This window comes from Rhipicephalus sanguineus, chromosome 10 (genome assembly GCF_013339695.2).
Source record: "Rhipicephalus sanguineus isolate Rsan-2018 chromosome 10, BIME_Rsan_1.4, whole genome shotgun sequence".
In the NCBI taxonomy this organism is placed as follows: Eukaryota; Metazoa; Arthropoda; class Arachnida; order Ixodida; family Ixodidae; genus Rhipicephalus; species Rhipicephalus sanguineus.
The window spans coordinates 3,300,669-3,322,919 of NC_051185.1; the positions used below are offsets into that span (position 1 = coordinate 3,300,669).

Here is a 22,251-nt window from a genome sequence, read left to right on the forward strand (position 1 = left end):
ATGTAATGTTAGCACACTATCGAGTGCAGCGCCTTCATGTGATGGCACCCAGAAACAAGAAGCACATCTGATCCAAACGCCGCTCTTGATTTATGTCGGCTATCGGCCAATAGCATGCTGTTTGACATCAAACAGCAGGTGTCGGCAGCTTCAAAGAGTGACCTCTGTATGAAAAAAAGGGTGCCTGAGAAAATGGCAACTTCGCACTCTAAACTTTCCTTGCCGTGGATCACTTAGGGTTGCCACCTTTTACCGAAAAAAAAAAAAAAAACCGGCCCTTCGACGAAGGGGGGGGGGGGTTAACAGGAGATTAAAATAATGTTGAACAATAGATGCTATGTCAATTCTTCGGCATGCAGTGCCATTTAATGTAACATTGCTTTCATTGAGCCAAATAAACCCAATGCACAAACAAAGGCAGCACACTCAGCTAACCAACTAGCCTGATTGCTGACATAAAAGTACCCGTGATTGGAATGAGGCTTCGCTTATTATTCTGAATGTGCTGCACTGAAAAGGAATCGCAATCCTTCGTTCATAAAAAAGCTCTTCTTTACGTCTGAATCCAACAGGCCCAGTGGCATTATAGACACAAAGGAACGTTAAAATGTGCATATGCCACAATAATGTTGGATATCCATGTACCATACACACGCTATTAATAATATGCTCTATTCCTTTTCTTCGTTCAGCGAACTGGGAGCGCATGCGCAATTTGTGTGTAAATGTGTCCTTCCGATGTGGAAAATAAATCAGTTGTTAGTGAGCGCTCGTCTTATGTGGTTCCTCGCTTCGTCCTTTGTGTTTTTTCCGCGCTCCCAGTTCGCTGAACGAAGAAAATGAATAACCAACTGGCCCACCTTTCGATCCTCATGCTCTATTCCAATGATTGCTAGACTTGAAGGGATCCCAGAAAGTGGTTGACTAACAGCGTAAGAGTTTTGGTGATTGACGATAAATATTTACCATCGCAGTTGTTGAAATGACGCTTATAAAACAAAAAATAAGTTGCGATATTATGACAAAAAAAAAATACGGCCAATGGCGGCCAATGTGGACCGGCAACCGGCCCGCCATCTGAAAAGCCAGCCTGGCCTGTCTAAAACCGGACAGGTGGCAACCCTAGGATCACTGCAAGATTTGGCTGAGCTGTTCGTAGCATAGCTGTCTGCCTTCCGCAGGGTTTGTTTTCTCACCAATCCCGAGGGGTGGTTCATGACCCCTTTTATATTAAGTCGTCCCTTTCATTGCAGTATTGTAAACCCAACATGAAAAAAATACTATTAACAGAATCATCTCTTCATCTGTCATAAATGGGTCGTTCCACGCCAAACAACCCAGCCATTTTGGGATCATCTCAAATGTATTTGAAAAAAAAAATCATGCTGATTTCTTGCATTGAAAACAGCATTTTGCTAGAATATTTTGGAGAAAAAAATATTTGGTCACGTGGGAGCCTTCCAAATTTTGCAGAATGTCGTCCGAGTGTTGTTTGTCAGAAAAATTATTATAAGAGTATCATTTCTTTTTCAATACCAAATTTGGTTTAGATAATAAGCAAAGGCGTTTGTGTAAGATGTTCAAAGCTCAGTAACATTACTGCAATTTTTCTGCCATATACACCTCCAGAAAATTTGCTGAAAAGTTTGCATTTTTCCCCTTATAATATTGCGCTATGTATGAATACCTGAGTAATGAATACTTACGCCACAGAAAGTATATTTTGCATTAAAAATATTTTAAGACTACTGACGTTTCAAAATTTTATGAGAAAAAAAATCGTACATTTGAGAAAATCGTCATTTTGGTCCACACTGAAATGTAATTTACACCATGTGGTGCTCCAATTAAAAATTAGCTTTACACCTCAATCGAGAGCAAATAAATAGTTCTTCTCAGATGGCAAGTTTTATCATTACAATTTTTGTTTTAAGGAGGAAAACAATTTTTGAAGTTCCTCATTGGCGGCAATGGTGAAGATGGTCAACGATGAAGTTGCCCTATGACCAAATGGGAAGGTGAAAGAGGTGACTAATAACCATTAAAAGCTTCAACTTGATGGAGGAACTTTCGGAGGGCGTTGCCGAGTTGCTTAGGTTAGATCTTAATTACGTGCACTTTTTTTTTTCTTTTTTGGCTAGGACAATGCACGTTGCAAAGGCTACATTGGCCACAAATATCGGAGCCCTTTCAAGAGTGGCCGACACAATGCATGCAGCGGATTTATGCAAGCGGGCTCACTTTGTTCCTACTTCCTACAAGACGGTTGTGGCAGCCGCAGCTTGAACATGTCGGCGTGGATATCGTAGAAGCTGTACGGGCTGTGCTCGAAGTATTCTTTAACCTTGTAACCTTCCGTCGCTCCGCTGACATTCGGCTGCACAGGCGGAGCAGACTTGGAACCGGCTGATGGCGGCTTCTTCGTGTCCGAAGTATTTTTCGGCGAGCCTTGACCCGCCGATGCCACGAAACGTCTCCCGACGGAAGCTACACCACTTGGTTGGGACCACAAAAAGCAGAGAGCTTTCCGACCTGCGTAGCACGCAGCCATATTCATATTCGGTCCGGTATATTCGGTCCGGTCCTTGTGTCTGGTGATGGCTTGTGCATAGCCAGAATAGCGCCTTTTCTGGCGCGTCGTCTGCTATGGTACTTCCGGTTCGAGGTCTAGCGCTTCAAGGATGCTGGAGGAAAGACGTCTACTTCCGCGACGCGTTTGTTACCGGTTGTCCAGTGATTGCGTTCTTTTGCAAATGAATACAGAATATTTCGCATTTCAGAGAATGAAGTGCTGTGAATGAACGCAGTAATACAGAGCACAAACGGTGGCTAGCTTAGAATCGCTCACACGTGTGAGCACATGGTGCCAAATGTCAACGACCGCCCACGACATGCTCTGTATGGAATGTATGGAAACTGCTGAGCGCGGAAAAGGCAAACGGGACAAAACGGCCGCTCATGTCACCTTGCACGTAAAACGATCGACGTTGCTTTGAAACGACGTGGTATTTCAAGTAAGGTAGAACAAGTTCGGGAGAAGATTGAATCTTGACGAAATGAAAAATCTTTGGAAATCCTTGGAATTATTCAAGGCTCTAACCGGCAAAGTTGCAGCCTTGAAGAAAGCAAGGTTCCAGCGACACCGCGTGTTCCAAGGATTCCTTTATTTCAGAGACGTCACTTTGCTCGTGCTCGTTTTTCCGCGCTGTTTATTCGTTCAAGATGGAAGCGCAAAGTTCGAGTGTGCGAGGGAATGGAAGCTCACGTAAAGACGTAAAGCGAGATGCAGAAGTGTACTAGAATTTATTGGGTAGTGCTAGTGGGGTTAGGGAGTCCCCGCGAGCGACGCTTGTCACGTTGACCGCACGAGATGGCGCCACCAAAGCATGAGCTGTAAGAAACTGGTGGTCCGCGCTGCATCGCAGCTTGGAATCGTCGCTCCGTATTTCGGTGCGTGCCCTGTAACTAGTTACCGCTGCCCACCAGAATTTTATGGCATACGTAGATTTGGTAGCGGTTAGCAAAATTGTTCAGCATGCAACATAGCGCTCGTGGAAATGCGACTACTTCTGTGTACATTTCAGCTGCTTCGATCGCGATGCCGATATGCCCAAATTTAGCCCGGTGGCGTTGCGTCGTATATTAAACAATCATTACCTTTCGCAGGAAACGTTACCGGGATTTCCGAGCGGTCAACAGGGAACAGTCGATTTTTTAATCTAGCCCACTTTGGTCTTGCAGCATCAGAAATTACAATTTATTGAAGTAAAAATCACGGCGCTCCTATTTGTTGTATTTTTACATCGTTCCGTAAGTGAATGTCAAAAACGCGACAATTTATTTTAAAGCTTCAACTACGTGAATGATTGTTCCAAGATCTGCAATTTTGTCCATTCGTGAAGTCAAGTGTCATAAAATATAAAAAAAGTATTACGTTAAGATACACCGTTTGTCTTTTCGAATAAACTACTAACATGTTTCAAGGTTCGCTAAGGACAAACACCGGTCGATGGATGCACTGTGCTGTTGAGCAATTTTTCAACAGATCTTGCTGCCCAAGAAATGAAAGCGTTGGGCTGGAAAAAGCTGTCTGTGTGCTCTTAACATGACTAAATAAAAAAGAACAACTTTTGCGGAGATACCAATAGTTTATTCCAAATTATGCAGATGTTTGCAGTTCTCAAATGTACAGCATTAAATTGTGTTTACACTCTTTCAAATTTAGTCACGAGACATAGGCCGGAACTAGAACTACGAGCACTTACTCAACTTTGCATGAAAGTTCTTCCTGCGTGCTTTCCGTGACTCATTAAAGCCTTTCACATAAAAGTGAAGCCTTGTGAGGACATACAACTTGACAATGCTGGCTGTAAGCACTTCGGAGTGCTCACTGCATCCTACACCATATGAAATCTCAGAGTTACCCAACAACATAACATCAACTATACTGTTGTTGCATAGCTTTTCCTGGTTGAAGAGAGTCGTGAAGATGTTCTCTAACTTCCTTACTGTTAAGAAAAGCACACGTGATGGATAAATCAACCCTCCTTTGTCACAAATAGCTATGAACTCATCATCTTCAGACATATCACTTGGTCTTCGCAAAAGCAAGTCTTTGCATTGAACACAATCACTACGAAAGATAAATTTGCGCGCTACATACCCATCCATGTAATTAATTAGCCTGTCATCACTCTTTTCTACGACGTAACCACTCTGTTCTGGAGATATGCGATGGAGTTTCTGTTCTGCTAAAGAAAGGTTACCCGACTCGATGAGTTTGTCAATGTCAGTTTCAGTAGTGTAAGCATCACAAGCATCGAGCAAGGAACTGACGGCCTCCTTGGTGTCCAGTGATATATCCCGTTTTACACCCAGGAGCGAAGCAATGGCGTTGACGCTTGCGGCCAGGCATTGCATCTCTCCTTTCTCAGTGAAGAAACCGAGGGCACGGATATAGTATATTCTAGGCACTATAGCACGGAGCATAACACAGCGACGCAAACAACACCGGTAACACTGCAAGAGCAGCCAAAGCAAGCTGCTGCTACTGTACCGCGAGTGCCAGGCATACAGCCCACGCTACCGCAGCGCCACCACATACATCCGGGACCTGTCAACAGCCGTCGCTTCACGCGATCGCATGGAACAAGCCCTCTCCTGACCCCACTACCCAGTAAATTGCGAGAGTTGTCAGCTTTTAGAACACGAGTAAGTGAGCGAGACAACATTACGCGAGTAAACTCAACGTCACCTAGCTAGGACAACAGTACATTTTTGCAAATGTCTTGGGCGACGTGCAACGGGAAAACACTCTCCGCTGCAAACAACATATCCATGTGTCCAGATGTGCACTCGAAGGAGTTGTGTGCACAGTAATTTAATTGTGAGAAAAAGGGATCGCTAGGCCAGGGACCACACAAGAGGAGGTCATGGGCAGGGCTCGTCTTGAACCGGAAGTCGCCGATGCAGACGGGCGCCGTAGCCCATAATCCTTTGCGAGAGTCAAAACCGAATATTCTTTGCACTCTACCGCAAGGTGCAAGCGCGTCGCCGAGCTTCTCGCAGCATTCGCCACGTGGCGGCCGCCCCTAAAGCCTTCAATGGGCCCAGACATCGCAAGACTTCGTTGCGCTGCAAAAGGCCGGTTATTAGGGTTGCCACCTGTCCTCACCGGCCCGGCCGGTTTTTTAGATAGCGGGCCACGCGGCCGGTCCGCTCCGACCGCCATTGACCGTTTTTTTAATTTTTTTTGTCATAATATCCCACTTTTCTTTTAATATCCCACTTTATATATAATATCCCATAATATCCCACTTTATATATATATATATATATATATATATATATATATATATATATATATATATATATATATATATATATATATATATATATATATATATATATATATATACATGAATATCCGACATTTTTGTGTTTTTGTGGCATATTTACTGCACACATTTTAACGGTCGTTTGTGCCTGCAGTGCCACTGGCCTGGTGGATTCAGAACACACCGTGATTCAGAAGCAAAGAAGAGCTTTTTATGGACGAAGTATTGCGGTTCCTTTTCAGTGCAGTGCATTCAGAGCAATAAGCGAAGCGGCATTCTAATCAGGGGTATTTTTATGCCAGCAATTAGACTAGTTGGTTAGATCAGTGGATGTTTTTTTTTGTATATTAGGTTTATTTCGCTCAAGGAAAGCAATGTCACATTAAGTGGCCCTGCATGCCGAAGACTTGACATGGCGTCTATTGTTCAACATTAATCTAATCTCCTGTTCAACATCACCCCCCCTCCCCTCCCGTCAAGTCGAAGGGCCGGTTTTTTTTTCGGAAAAAGGCGGCAACCCTACCGGTTATCAAAGCAATTTTTTCTAGCTCTAAAACATTGTTTGTGTTTTCAATAGCTTGTAGTGGCTGTCTGCCCCACGTGACACAGCGCCGATCGCAATTGGGACGCGCGTTTACAATTATGGAAGCTGAAAATTCCTGCAAGCGAGTGTACCAATCAAGAAAAAAAATGTTTCTTTTCACATTTTTTTTGCATTTTTACCAAACCCAACCTAACCTCACCTAACCTTATATATACCGTATTTACTCGAATCTAGGCCGGCCCCGATTCTAAGCCGACCCCCAAAATTCGCAAGGCCAGAAAAGAAAAAATACCTATTCATTGTACTTGAATCTAAGCCAACCCCCCCACTTTCGCACATCATTTTTTCGAAAATAACATCGGCTTAGATTCGAGTAAATGCGGTAGCCTTGGAAAATAATTAATTTTCCTAACCTTATATAGCCTAAACTATCGTAACTTTACCCAACCTAACTTAAAATAACGGAACAACAACCTAACGTTACCTACCCCAACTTAACCAAGCCTAACCTTATATAGCCTTTGGAAATCTTGAATTTCTCTGTTTTAGACTGTTTCGTCACATTTTAATAAAATTGGCTACGGGTCCATATTTGACAGAAAAGATAAGCCTATAAGTAAACTTGCAAACTGCCTACTACTAAGCTATCCTAGCCTAACCCAAGCTTATATAGCCTAACCTCCTAACACAAACCTAACCTATCCTTACCTAACCAAACAGGGGCGTAGCCAAGGGGGGGGGGGGGGTTGGGGGGGTTCAAACCCCCCCCGAAATTTTTCAGTTTTGCTTGCGCATATAGGCATGCACACATACAAACGCACGCACGAACATACATAAAGTATGGTTGAACCCCCCCCCCCCCCGAAAAAAATTTCTGGCTACGCCCCTGTAACCAAACCTTATATAGCCTTTGGAAATCTTGAATTTTGCTGTTTTCGACTGTTTTTCACATCTGAATAAAATTGGCTGCGGGTGCATTTTTGACGTTCAGCCTATGCTAGAATATATAGCAGCAAGAGAGTTTCGTCAGGGCTTTCGCACGCAAAATCAATTTGAAAATGCGTAACAATAATAATAATGCTTCCCTGCTCATTGCTGCAGACTATAACGACTCGGTTCGGTCGCTCCATAATAACAGAGCCTTGGAGACATATTGACTGTATCTTCGTGTTCTCTAATTGGATCATCCACTTGAAGCCACCGCTAAGTATGCTGTCCTTTTTCGCGCTTTTATCAAAATATCGGGCAAGGGCAGATGTTCACGGCACACTCTTGAAGTTGTCCTTGACGAAGAGGTCAAGTGCCTCGTAGTGCAGGAGACGGTCCCTCCAGCTTTCCACCTCGGACCACACCGCCTGGCTGTCATCACTGCAGAACCTGTAGCGCTGATCAAGTTGTTCCTCGATCAGCCGCTGCACGTACAGCACGTTGGTCAAGGGGTGGAAGCCGTACCACTCGTTTCTGTTGGGAGGACGGCGATGTTACCGAGTATCGAAAAAAAGGTTTCTTACATACTTCGTGGAACAACCGAAAAACAGAAGAAGACGCACACAGCGCTCTGTGCGTCTTCTTCTGTTGTCCTGTTGTTTTTCGCGCTATTCCTACACGTATTTACAACCAACAAGCCCAACTATCCGCACTTTAAAAAAAAAGAAATACTTGAACGTTTTTTTTTTTTCTAGCGATCGGCCAGTTTCTCTGAGGCTGGACGCTCGTGTAGAGGCACTTCGTGAAGCCGTTACATCCAACCAGCTCATGCTTCTAGTCGAGTAACAAGCTAGTGCGACAAGATACGTCCTTACCTATTTTTGCTGAACATGTATACAATTCGTTGTGTCTTGCGCAAAGGATGGGGACATTTGTCAACAGCCAAAATACTTCGTAAAATTTTTCCTCTTTTAATTAAATTACAATTTAAGAATACCGAAAGCACAAACCTTACCGTGAGAAGACGCTTGTTATAAGCGAGAAAATGCTCGAAAAAAAGATACAGGTGGCGACGCCACGATGAATTTCCCGCACCAGCTAGCCGTGACGTCTTACGGCACATTCGGGTGAAAGCGCTCTGCAGGCCGTGCTTGAAAGTTCAACAGCTCTGAGAGGAGAACAAGCACGTCGCGTTCCTTCTTCCATAACATGCGCACTTGTTCCAGTAGCAATGTTTGTTCAAGAAGGATCCGTTGATGGGCGAGTTGGTACATGTCTTGAAATATACTGAGTATGTGCAGCGCAATGGTACGAAGACAAGAGAAGACACACAAACGACATAGACTGGCGCCAGTCTATGTCGTTTGTGTGTCTTCTCTTGTCTTCGTACCATTGCGCTGCACATACTCAGTATATTTCAAGCAATGTTTAGTTGCTGTTTTACATCAATTTTTTTATAGCCTCCGTAGCGCTCTGAAACAACCACCCGAATGTACCATTAGGTTTTGACTACATCTGTTAGGGCCTACTACGATTAGAGCTGTGCACGGGCCGTATTCCCGAGCCCGAGCCCGGCCCGGGCCCGCTGACTTTGTCGAAGGCCCGCCCGAGCCCGACGGCAAAGGGCTGCGAGCCCGCCCGGCCCGGCCCGACGTAAGAAAACACAATCCCGGGCCCGGCCCGGCCCGGCTTTTTGAAGGTTCGTTGTGAAAACAAAACATCGTTTTCCGGTAATATGGCATTTTATTGAGCACATCAAATATGATGAAACGACGCACGACGAACAGTCTCTATTACACAGATTACAAAATACAAGTAGACGGCCTCATGCCAGCAACAATGTAGTTCGCTCGCCAAAGCCGTCACGTGTATGGGGTATGCCCATGCAAGCGTCAGCTTGCACGAAGGCGATCTACGTCGGATCGCTCGTCGCTGTCGCGTGCATTTTCACTCATACGGGATTTGGCCTTAAATCTAACGCGGACAGTCGCGTGGCGCCGTCACCAGCAGGGTTGCCAATGGTGGCTACTTTTCGCCAAATTGGCGAATTTCAGGGGCTCGTGGCGACCTAAAATTATGAATGGCGACATGGCGAATTTTTGGCGATTTTCGGCTTAGGTCTCCACTGAGTTATGCATCCTAAGCTCAGTGCCTTCCCAACGAATGAGCGGCAACATTCTCTGTATTTTTCTTGGTTTTAGACCCAAGAGTAGAATGTGCACATTACGCGTCATTCCGTATGTCCGTCCTGTAACTCGCGCGTATCTCCTCAATTCATCTAGAGGCAGGAGATACGGCAACGTCCCCCAGAGACATTCTAGCAAAATGTAAACCGCGAGGGGGCAGTGTTTGACTATAAGTTAATAGCTTTCGGCGCTTTAAGCTTCTCTAAAGTTTCGCTTCTGAAGGGGCTGAAGGTTCCAACCATTTGTTCCGTCAAAGCTCCAACTATCATGAATAGCTTGGCGACTTATTCACTGTTGCAGTACCCCCTAATTCAGCTCGCAAAGACTGTTTTGGAATAGCGAAGAGAGGCGGATACGCGGCTATTTGTGCAATAAAAAATAATTATTGAGGCATTTTCCACTGTTCTCGGTGAGCGTGTGCAATGAAAACAATTTCTATATAACATTTTACATTGCCTACCTGTTCATTAATAACGCATCGGATTGACGCGTGTAGATATAAGGGACTATAAGAAAGGGTCGGTGACGTCCTTTTTCATATTAGTTCATACTGAAAAGGTGTAAGACTCACTAATTATCGGTTCCTGTAAGACTTCTGTCGTGTTACCTTCAATAAACGTTTTAATGCTTTTAATTCATACAAGGGTACGTATAAAGCTGTCTACAAACAACGCTTTCGCAGTTTTCGCCCAATGTTTACCACACTTCTACCTTTGAAACGAACGGGCAGGGATGGAAGGATATCGTGAGCGTTTCATTCATTCACCCTTGCGCCACCACGCACATCTTGCGGCTAGTCGGAGAAGCAGCACCATGCACTCCCATGGTGAAGCGGGCCATACGACTGGCATTGAGAAACGTCCATATAATTTAAGGGTCTTGCATGGTACTATATTGTACGGGGCTATACGTCAGAGGAAATTGTTATTACTAGGTATGACGCACGTATCTAGAATGGCGACTTTTTCGGCGAAATTTGTAAAAAAAATGGCGACTTTTGGCGACTTCTTGCTCGTCGTTTGGCGACATTTACTCGAAAGTCAGTGGCAACCCTGGTCACCAGCTCAGGTGGTGTTACTTCTCTGTTTGTCGGAGTGCAACAGAGGCAGTGCTTTACCTGCTCCCCTTTTGTTTAAAGTAGCGAATGGAAAGGTAAAGCGGTAAAGGGCCGTCGCGGAAAAGGCGCTGTATGCGTGCTGGAAAACAATTCCCGCTCATTCTCTATATTTTGGGCTTGAGTCGGGCTCTGCGCCGGGCCCGAGCCCGGCCCGATAAAACTCCAAGTAGCCCGAGCCCGGCCCGGGCCCGAGGTGAAAACACGTCGGCCCGCCCGAGCCCGGCCCGCGGGCCGGGTCGGGCTCGGGCTTTCGGGCTACCCGGAGCCCGTGCACACCTCTAACTACGATATCGTTTAGGGGTAAAAATTATTCATTTTGTGTTCTGAAGGACCGATAATGTCTTAACATAGGAAGCTTCAGAAAGTTTCATTGAACTAATGTGGCCAAAATAAGCAAAAAAAATCTGAAATTCGTGACGTCACACTGATGTTGACGCACTAAAGTATCGGCGCGAAATTCAGAAATGAAACTTTGACCACCATTTCCTCTTCTAAAAATTATCCTACAATGGCGAAAATAATGTCTGCAGCTGTGAAATAATCTTTACAAACTGATTTAATGTTTCATAGTAGTGTCTCTTAAGATCAAGGTTAAGATAAAGTGGTGAAAGAAAAATCATGAAGCTGACTGCATTGCGGCCACCTGCCGGGGTGAGCATAACTTACAAGTATGAAAAACCGTTCTGTGTTCTTCAAAGCGGCTTTGACCACCATAGTGAGCACAGCAACAACCGATGGCGATTTCGGTTCTTATTAGACAGCTATATTGACACACAGAGGAGAAATGACGGGGATTTTGTGATAGTAGTCGCACAATCAAGATAAGCGCTATTAACACCTCAGCTCATGCGCACACAATGCGCGTCATTCAAACCAATTATGTTCCCACTTAGAAATGTCCTTCAGCGATACGCACCAGCTTGTTACTCTCCCACGGTCTCCTTAAGCGTTGAACACTAATGTACCCAATCCATCGGTGTTACTGGAGGCAATATTTCAAAACGAAATAGCATATACTCGTTATTTTGTTGCACTCGACACCATAGCACCTTTGCGCGGCATGGCATATAGCCCCATAACAACACTGTAAACAAAAACAGCATAGCTTAAATTCATGCTTGTAGTGCGCTGCCAGTGGACACGGACGAGAAAAAAGAAACAGGGAAAACAACACAGGGTGATGCGCAAACTCACAACTACTTTATTTCGATCATGTACAGCCTTATGTACGTACAAGAAAGAACACGAAATGACGGGGAGGGGGGGGGATGGTGGTTCAGTGATAGGATGTAGAACACAAAAAATAAGAGAAATAAACATATCAGGGTTTCAAACAATGTTTATTTCTCTTATTTTTTGTGTTCTACATCTTATCACTGAACCACCCCTCCCCGTCATTTCGTGTTCTTTCTTGTACGTACATAAGGCTGTACATGATCGAAATAAAGTAGTTGTGAGTTTGCGCATCACCCTGTGTTGTTTTCCCTGTTTCTTTTTTCTCGTCCGTGTCCAGTGGCAGCGCACTACAAGCATGAAGACGTACCAACTAGCCCCTGTTGCCGCCTTAATAGCTTAAATCTTATTCTTGAGAACTGACAACCACAAGTGTATAATTGTTACGGAGTTTACAAGAGGAAAGAGGAAATGAGATCAGAGCTTTTTTTAGCACGAAAGTGTTTTATGCCAGGGTCCACCAAGACTTCAGTGACGTATTTCCGTCACGGAAATGGCGTCGAAGAAAGGTACACGAATAGATGGCAAAGAAAAAAGGTTCCGTCACCGGGCATCGAACCCACGACCGCCCGATCCGCAACTACAGATGCCGGACACGCTATCCACTACGCCACGGTCACAGACTCTAGAGGCTTTACAAACGCGCCTTTTATATCTACCACTCTCCCGGTCGGCGGGGTGGTGTCGCCCTCTGGGAGCGGTAAGGTAAAGTAATTCGTCATTACTATGGCCTCCGCGATTAACACCTGCAACGCGTACACGTCCGGCCCATTCGGCGCGTTTTCAATAGAAGTTCAATTTTTTCAATGCCTTAACACGCCGCGAGGTGGCGACCTTAGCCCAAGCGTCGTAAAAGCGTCGGCCTCGCTTTAGCCTCGCTCATAGCATCACGCTAATAAAAACCAAAAATGGCTCTGCGACACGCGCCTGCCTTACCTGACTGTAACGCCGCGTTCCCCGCTCAGGCTCTCGCCCCGAGAAAAATCGCGGCCGGGCTACCGGGGCGGCACGACGCGCTTTGCGTTTCCCTCTAGTCTGGCCGTGGTGTTCAATCACATTTTAACATGCCGCGGGATGGCGACCAAGTTCTGCTTCCAATATGCGACGCTCTTCTGGCTATCACACCTCGTTCTCTGATTACGTGTTCACCGTTAACTACTACAGCTACCACAAGGGTTTGTTTAATCATTTAGCATGGATGTTAGTCATCGGGATGGAGATGTAACACCAATCATCAAAGTATGTGCATACACGTTAAACGGTGCCATTAGCTGCCAGACATCAATACACATTTTACAAGCTCCCCTTATATCAAGGTACAGTAAACATTCAGTTACTTCTGTAAGGGCACGCTTTACTTTCGTGTTATTGCGATTCCTATGACGGAGGAATCAACCATGTTTTTCTTTTTTCCTTATTTTTTTCTTCGCGAGTTTTCCGAGAAGCCGAAACAACTGCGTTATGGTGTAAGTTTATTGACAAAACCTTGAGATACCTCGTGATGGTTGCCATGTCTCTGTAGACGAAGAGAAGGCGGTGCTCCTTCGAGGACTCGTATATACTAGAAGGTTCTGTGTAGAGGGGCCCGTTTCCTGCAGACATGGCAGTGAAGCATGGACCGAAGAGATGACATACATTCAAAGGTAATAGGGAGGTTATTTCAAGAACTAACTGCGCATAACTGTTTCTTCTGCTTTCCATCGTTTACTCTTAAGAAAAAAAAAAGGATGAGGTAGCCTAATGTTAGTATATAGTTACAACCTGCGACGGCTCTTTTAAAAGTACCATGTTCCCTTATGGATTCGCCTAAAACGACTCGAAGGCAAAAGCCTTCCTTCTCAGTCGACTGTATTGTATCGTTTTTTTCATTAATAGTACGTCACCAAGTGCACGTAATCACTAATCAGACAGTACAGTCCGTAACTTTCAAGGGGCCCCGCAACACTTTTTTTCAACGTGGTCAGAAAACGCTGCCGATCGGCAGTCGAGGCTCCCGAGAACACGCGAGCCAAACATTACAGCGAAGCACGCGGCCTGGAATTTATAATTAATTGTCAGTCAGCTAGAAATCGTTCCCTGTTCTTTCTACAAATGATGACCGCCCCATATACCTAAATTCACGGCCATGGGCTGACTTGAGCATCGTGAGCTGCAAAGTTACGGAGGCTGCCGCGTGGCCGCGCTCGCGACCACAGTGAAAGGAAGCCGCGCGTTCGAAGAAAAAAAAAAAGGGCTCAATGTGATGACGCGCGCGTGACGTAACTTCTTTCCCTCGTGTCATCCCTCCCTGCTTAGCTTCCAGCGCGCTCGTCGGGACGAGAGGAGAGAAAGCAATTAGCGTGCGACAAATCTCTGTAACACCGCTGGTACTTGACGGATTCTAAAAAAAAAAAAAATTGCGGCAGTCGATTTGTGAGGCAATAAGCTCCTTCAATGAAGCCATTCGATGGCCACTTGGAGAAGTGTTGCAGGGCCCCTTTAATGGTTTATCCTAATTGCTCAGCGGGGCCAGTTGTGCTCTCACAAGGCATACGGCTGTGAATGCTCGTCACTGCGTATAAAGTACGTGTCGCACTTTAACCTTGTTGTTGTGCTCTTCTCACTGTGTGCAGCCGAAACTGTGTCGTAATATATTGTCGCTCCTGAATTATGTACAATGGGCAGGGTTGCCAATGGTGGCTACTTTTCGCCAAATTGGCGAATTTGAGGGGCCCGTGGCGACCTAAAATTATGAATGGCGACATGGCGAATTTTTGGAGATTTTTCGGCTTAGGTCTCTACTGAGTTATACATCCTAAGCTCAGTGTCTTCCCAACGAATGAACGGCAGCATTCTCTGTATTTTTCTTGGTTTTAGACCCACGAGTAGAATGTGCACATTACGCGTCATTCCGTATGTCCGTCCTGTAACTCGTGCGTATCTCCTCAATTCATCTAGAGGCAGGAGATACGCCAACGTCCCCCAGAGACATTCTAGCAAAATGTAAACCACGAGGGGGCAGTGTTTGACTATAAGTTAATAGCTTTAATCTTCTCTAAAGTTTCGCTTCTGAAGGGGCTGAACGTTCCACCCATTTGTTCCGTCAAAGCTCCAAATGTTCTGAATAGCTCGGCGACTTATTCACTGTTGCAGTACCCCCAATTCAGCTGGTAAAGACTGTTTTGGAATAGCGAAGAGAGGCGGATACGCGGCTATCTGTGTAATAAAAAAATATTTATTGAGGCATTTTCCACTGTTCTCGGTGAGCGTGTGCAATGAAAACAATTGGTATATAACATTTTACATTGCCTAACTGTTCATTAATAACGCATCGGATTGACGTGTGTAGATATAAGGGACTATAAGAAAGGGTCGGTGACGTCCTTTATCATATTAGTTCGCACTGAAAAGGCGTAAGACTCACTAATGATCAGTTCCTGTAAGACTTCTGCCGTGTTACCTCCAATAAACCTTTCAATCCTTTTAATTCATAATGTTCGCGTAAAGCCGGCTACAAACAACGCTTTCACGGTTTTCGCCCAACGTTTACCACACTTTTACCTTTGAAACGAGCGGACAGGGATGGAAGGATATCGTGAGTGTTTCATTCATTCACCCTTGCGCCACCACGCACATCTTGCGTGTAGTTGGAGAAGCAGCACCATGCACCGCCATGGTGACGCGGGCGATACGACTAGCATTGAGAAACGTCGATATAATTTAAGGTTCTTGGATGGTACTGTACTCTACGAGGCTATACGTGAGAGGAAATTGTTATTACTAGGTATGACGCACATATCTAGCATGGCGACTATTTTGGCGAAATTTATAAAAACAATGGCGACTTTTGGCGACTTTTTGCTCGTCGTTTGGCGACATTTACTCGAAAGTCAGTGGCAACCCTGACAATGGGCAACGCGTTAGTAACGGTCGCTACCTTCTTGTGTACCATTAGTAGCTCTTACTACCTTTTTTTTTTTCAGATTGTAAGTTTATACGACTACCACCTGCATCTCACTATACAGGGTGTCCCAGCTATCACGCAGCACGATTTAAAAAAAGAGGAACGGCGTTACGCGAATCAAACCTACAGCATATTGTTCCTAGTACACTACAGTAGCCACTGCTATTTTTTTCGTTAATGAGGTTTAATTAATTAGTCATAATTATATTTGTAACTCGAGAAGTACTCGCCTAATTGTCAAAATGTCAATGAGGCGTATGTAGGCATGTTCAAATGGCATCTAACTGCGCTACTTTCAACAACGTGCTAATTGCGCGCTCATTTTTTCCGCTTGATCAAGAAAGCCCGCGAAATATGAAAAATGACACGTGACTACGCTCCCACCCGCAAAGGAAACCAGCGCCCTCAAATAAGCTTACTGCAAACAACCGCTTTGCCTGTTGCCTGTTGCGAAAGCCAGCGTTCCGCATTTTGGCAAGGGTACAGGTCGGGCGCCAGCGATATGCGTGCAATTTCGCTGGGATTCATTCCGTTCGATAGTACGCCGCAATCATCCGTATCTCACGGCCGACTGTTCTCATTGATAACGCGGCAAATGTTCTGATTGCGGCCTGACTCTGTAAAGCCAAGCGGTGCGTTTCTAGGCCGGAGAGTGGCAGATAGGGCGATGCGTTTTTTTTTCTTTCTGCATTTTTCCCCTTGATACTGTCTGCCTCATAGGGAGCCTGTTTGACGGCGCTGGTTCCCGACGCGCGCAACACTCTAGTCACGTGTCATTTTTCATATTTCGCGGGCTTTCCTGATCAAGCGGAAAAAATGAGCGCGCAATTAGCACGTTGTTGAAAGTAGCGCAGTTAGATGCCATTTGAACATGCCTACATACGTCTCATTGACATTTTGACTATTAGGCGAGTACTTGTCGAGTTACAAATATAATTATGACTAATTAATTAAACCTCATTAACGAAAAAATAGCAGTGGCTAGTCTAGTGTACTAGGAACAATATGCTGTAGGTTTTATTCGCGTAACGCCGTTCCTCTTTTTTTAAATCGTGCTGCGTGATAGCTGGGACACCCTGTATAAGGTGAATGTTGTGACAAGTAGTTGCCACTCTTAGTAATTACTTTTTAAACGATACCTATACTATCTAAGCCAGGGGTCTCAAACACGCGGCCCGCGGCCTCACACAGAATAAAGTTTTGGAACATTGCTAAACAGTACTCCCATTATTTTCTCGCCTATTGCCACTAATATCGCGTTTTCGGGTAAGCTATAGAGACGCGTGTCTGGTCTCGATCATTTTTCTTTTTCGTGAGGCGATCACATGTCCAGCGTGGAACTCTATATTTCAGGATCGGCGTCTAGATTTTAGTCGTTGTGGAAATCAGCATCGGTATGTTTTTCGAAACCTGACGTCAACTAATCCCCTTCAGAAACGACCCGTATATGGGATATGGGAAAGGCGTTCTTTCAAATGTTGTTGGTGGTTCTAAGGAACAGAAAAGACGCTTATTTCTGCAGCCCGATAGGGAGCACTCTTTCAAATCGCATAATGAAGTGAAATATATCTCAAGGTTCACGGTGGATTGTGACGATGATGCTGCAGGAATATTTTGCCATATTTAAATTATATTCAGGACAATTTTCAACTAAACACTGTAAAGTTGCACTTCTAACGTTAGGTGACATTTCGTTCGAACTCTCTCTCTCTCCTAGTAGTAGTGGGCTTGTCGGTGCTTGTTCAGTATCAATAGTAAACTTGGCGCCACAAACACGACCCCACAGGAACACCTAGACAGGACGTTCTGTCTATACATGTGCTCCTTTGTGTTCCTGCGTGGTCGTGTTTTTGGCGCCTATAGTCATGGGCGTCCGGAGGGGGGTGCAAGGGGGGCGGCTGCGTCCCCCCCCCCCCTTGGAATTTCGGATGACTTTTTTTTATGTAGTAGCAATGAGCTGCGCGGCTTCATTAGCACACTCAGGTCCCGCACGTCCGTGTGCAATGCCCTGCAGTAGTGCGAGCCAATTTTTCACGTCACATAATATCTTGCCGGTCATGTCAGGGCAGTGAAAGAAAGGCAGCCTGTTCTAGAGGCCCCCCTCCCCCCTTCCACACTCCTGCGGATGCACCCCGCTGCAAAAAGTTCTGCGGACGCCCTTGCCTATAGTTTACTATTTAGAATACCGCCTGCATTGCGGTTATGATTAAGTGGGGGTGTATTTTCCGCTTTGGCTGTGCGCTTGACAAGACTTGAAAGCACTACAAGATGTAGTCGCTGTCTTTGAAGGCGCCTTATTATATGGAAGGCCGGTACTCGGTGCCGCACTGCTGGACGTACGCAACGGAGCCCGCTTTCAGCTTTCACACGTGTCCGCAAGTAAGAAACTGCGCGGATTGCGAAACTAATTAGAAGTGGCAAGCCACGCGTGTGTGCAGCTTCCGCGAGGAAGATTTCTGCTGCGAAGTTCGGCGGGGAGCAGAGAGCGCCATCTGCAGCCCGGCTTTTCTCCCGCAAGATGCATGGCCCACGTGTTTCCACATCGCCCCAAAATTACACCCTTCCAATCACGAAAAAAAGAAAAGGCAGCTGGAGAAGATGGAAGCTTGTGATGAGAAATTCGTACACAGAGGGCGTCCTGGAGCCGACGTTTCGACAAGTGGACTTATCTTCTTCAAGGCTGCTTTCCTCAGCGCTTGTTTGTGCTTCTAGAGTTGCTGTACATGCTACCTTTAGAGTTACTGTACATCATCATCATCATCATCATCATGTATTAACCCTTAAAAGTGGGGGTATTACATAAGGGGGGAGCATACATAAGAAGAAGGAACGTTCAAACAGCCATGAATTAAGTAAATACAATAAAAGTAATATTTAGAAAGAAACGAGGTGAAGTGCTAAGACAGTCAAAATGCACAGGGACAACAATGCACTCAATGTAAAAAAAAAAAGAAGAAACACTCAGAATACGTTGCGCATCAGCATTCAAGAAGTTTGTTAGTGCATTATTGGAAACTTCATGGGGTTTCATTACTATAGTTTCATTACTACAAGGTCAGGTAAACTATTCCATTCTCGCAAGAAAGTTATTGAAGGGTTTGGTAGTGCCGTGAATTCGTTGAAGGCTGAGGGAGTCTGACAGGCGGCGTGAAGAAGCGTGTCGCGTGCGAAGTTATAATAGAGCTTTTGAAAGAGGCATAAGCGAGAGATTTTTCGGCCAAGTGCTGATGATTTGATGTCCAAGGATGATTTGATGTTTGTAACGCTTAGCCGATGGTCGTACTGAGACGTAATAATTCCGGGCTGGGTGGTTTTCGAGCTCAACAAGGTACGCTTGATGAGGATTCTATATTGCCGATGCGAATTCTAATTTAGCGCGGATAAATTCCTACGGATCACAGGGGGCTGACGATGATAGTGACCGTCTAGTGAATCCCAGGGATTTGTTAGTTGCAGTAACCAGTTTATGAATATGTCCTCCAGGCGCGTAGCCAGGGGGGTGGGGGGCCCTAGGGTCCCGCCCTCCTCCCCTCCCCGAAAGTTTGGTGAAGTAGGTGTTTTTACCAAAAATAAATAATAAAAAAGGTGTTTTTCTCAAATAGTCAAGGTTCTCAGCAAGTGCCCCCCCCCCCCCCCCCCCCCGAAAAAAATTCCTGGGGCCCTGGTCGTGACCATGTAAGCTTGCTAGTGATAGTAACGCCGAGGTACGTACGATTTAACCAGCTCAACAGGAGGAGAGTATGATATGAGAGAGTGCTTTCGCGATACGCACATGAACTATGTTTTTTGACGTTTAGTTGCACGGGTGCAGCATTTTCAATGGGGTCAAGCTGTAAAAGCAATTGTTCGTTATGCGAGCTTATGCGGCGGTGCAGGATCGGCAAAGAGGTGACGCCAGGTGATTAATGAAAATTGAAAACAAAAGGAGTCCGAGGACGTTGCGGTACTCCAGATAACACTTCGATGACTGTATACAGCTAGTGACGGTGCCCGATCACTGTGATCGGCCAATTAGAAAACACCGGATCCATGACGTGATTAGTGGATGGATGCATAGGTTCTCGCGGACGCATGCGAATACTTTTCCCATTTGGAATTGCAGTCCGAGAGTTTAGCTGCCCGAAAAAGGCGCTTCTTTTTGTTGTCGTGCTTCCCGAGGGGGCTGGTTTGTCGGCATCGCCCCGGATACGGACAAGTATTTTCTGTTCGTAAAGGGCTCTCTACACTTCGCAAGGAAGCGAGCTGCTTAAAGTGCACATAAATTCCTGATCCGTTTTTGAAAAGTCTGCCTTTTTGTAATTTCGGATATGTTTTGTCGAAGGCTGATTAGTGCGTACCTGAAGGGTGAGGTCAAATTAGGCCATCAATGGACATTGACGATTGAACAGCGTCGGGGTTGGAAACTAAATCAAGAATATTAGCGCCACGAGTCGGCGTCGATACCAAGATAGGGACGCTCCTATTTTATCCCAGGAAGGTTAAAGTCACCGCAGAGGATCAAGTCACTTTTCGGAAATGTAGCAAATGAATGCAAGTTGTGCAAGTACTTGACCAAAGATTTATCGCAGTCAGACGACCGTGCGATAATAATGTTTGAGCAAAAACGAAAAGACATCTCAACGCAAATAATTTCTTGCTCGTTGATGGTTGGTACGGCAGAGGATGATACATTAATCAGTAAAAGAATGCTTAGGTCGGCGACCTCGGCCGAAGACGAGAAAAATAAATAATGCTCGAGCTCGGTGCACGGGCAGCTGCGTTCAAAAGGTCGGCACCGCTGGTTATCGACAGTAGCATTCTGTTCGTGAGGGAACATGCGGGGAGTCGTTCGATTTCCCGCATCAATAAAGCTGTTTCCATCCATTCATTCCCCGCATGTTCCCCGCGTGGGCCTCGCTCCGCTAGTTGCGGCTAAGCCGAGGGCGCATGCGCACTCGCTCTGCTTATCACAGACGCACCGTGAGTGATGCGAGCCAAGCCGTATCCAGCAAGGTGCGCCCTAAGGCCACACGTGTTGACCACGATGTCGCGGCCTCCGACGTGGCCGCGGCAGGTATCGTCTTGGGTCTTCTTGACCAGCACGTGAGCCGCGTGTAAATTGCGGTGCTCGAACTGGAGCGCCTCCTCGGCGACGGCCAACGCCAGAGCCACTTGCTGCAGCACACTCCGTATCTGCAGTGGGCTGTCAAACTGAGGCCGGCATCATGATTAGATTGACAAAGCAGTATATGCGTAATTTCTTTCAGCAGCACAATCGCCCAACGCAATAAGAGCACAAACATTGACAGTCCCTTCAACCCTTTTTACGAGACATTCGTGAAGCTGCTTTCTCCTCAGCCGAAATTGGGCCAAATTGGACTAAATGCAGTCGTTAAAAACGGTTCGTCCAACAGCGTGTAAATGCGAGACAGTGCGTGTCGTGCGCGAACGCCCGGCAAGAAAGGGACCAACGGGGAGTGTAGCTGCGCGCCGATCGCCTGCTGCCGCGCAGCACTTCTCGGCCCTGTCGGCTAGCACGATAACGAGCTTTATGGGTTGTACGCCAGAGTGAAAGCGAAGCGGTATTACAACGAATAGAAGCTGTTATGAGAGTCATAAGTGCGTAGCCAAAAATTTTTTTCGGGGGGGGGGGGGGTTCAACCATGCTTTATGTATGGTCGTGGGTGCGTTTGTATGTGTGCGTGTATATATACCAAGCAAAATTTTCAATTTCAATTTTGCTTGGTATATATACCCGCACACATACCCCCTTGGCCCTGATGAGAGTCAAGTTCAACTCGCGCCGGAGCGAGCGCGCTCACCTACGTTTCTTCCCTATCGAGCTGCCGGACCCGAACAAGCGCAAGCCTTCGAGCCCGGACAGTGGACACCGCGGATAACTCGCTTCAATGCGCCGAATTAGGAAGAACTACGAAGAACACTGTCAGCGCTAACAAAAGTAAGCTATCAGCGGTTGTATTCCCGCAGTCACCGGCTGCACGTCGTCCGGTGGCCGATGCGAGTGCGTTGCCGGTGCAGGCGAAAGAAACGTTGCGTAGAATTTGTTTCACAGAGGATAATGTCTTCTGGAATAAAGGACAGTTCGAACTGTGTCTTTCTCTCCATGCGACAACTGTTGTCAAACATATTTAGCGTGTAGGTTCGAGCGTTGATACGAATCAACGTGCGGACGGCGGTGTGCAGCGAGCGACTTACGAGCACGGTGAAAGAACCGTGCCTGCGCGCCGACGCCGCACAGGAGACGCATGTTATCGCCAGCGGTCGTTTAACTTATAGCCGGGCTCCTCGTAAAGGCCTAGCGACGTTGTCCCGGCACGCCGGCGTTCCTGCGTAAGTGCCGCTTCTATGTTTGTGTGTGCATAAGTGCATTTTACGGACTTGTGCACCAGCATTGCTAACGCTCGTTCGGCCGATACGATAGAGTGCCAGCTGATAATTCGTATTCGCTGCCTGAAAATGCATTG

The 22,251-nt window shown here is 46.0% G+C and overlaps 1 long non-coding RNA gene across 1 annotated transcript; it reads right to left on the bottom strand.

Annotated features, from left to right (window-relative positions):
• Positions 1–7,329: 7,329 nt before the first annotated feature.
• Positions 7,330–21,020, bottom strand: LOC119372273 (uncharacterized). Its single transcript, XR_005179504.2, has 3 exons — positions 20,746–21,020; positions 13,340–13,436; positions 7,330–7,842 (listed from the first exon to the last, which is right to left on the bottom strand). It is a non-coding gene; the product is annotated as an uncharacterized LOC119372273 (long non-coding RNA).
• Between the last annotated feature and the right edge of the window lie 1,231 nt (positions 21,021–22,251).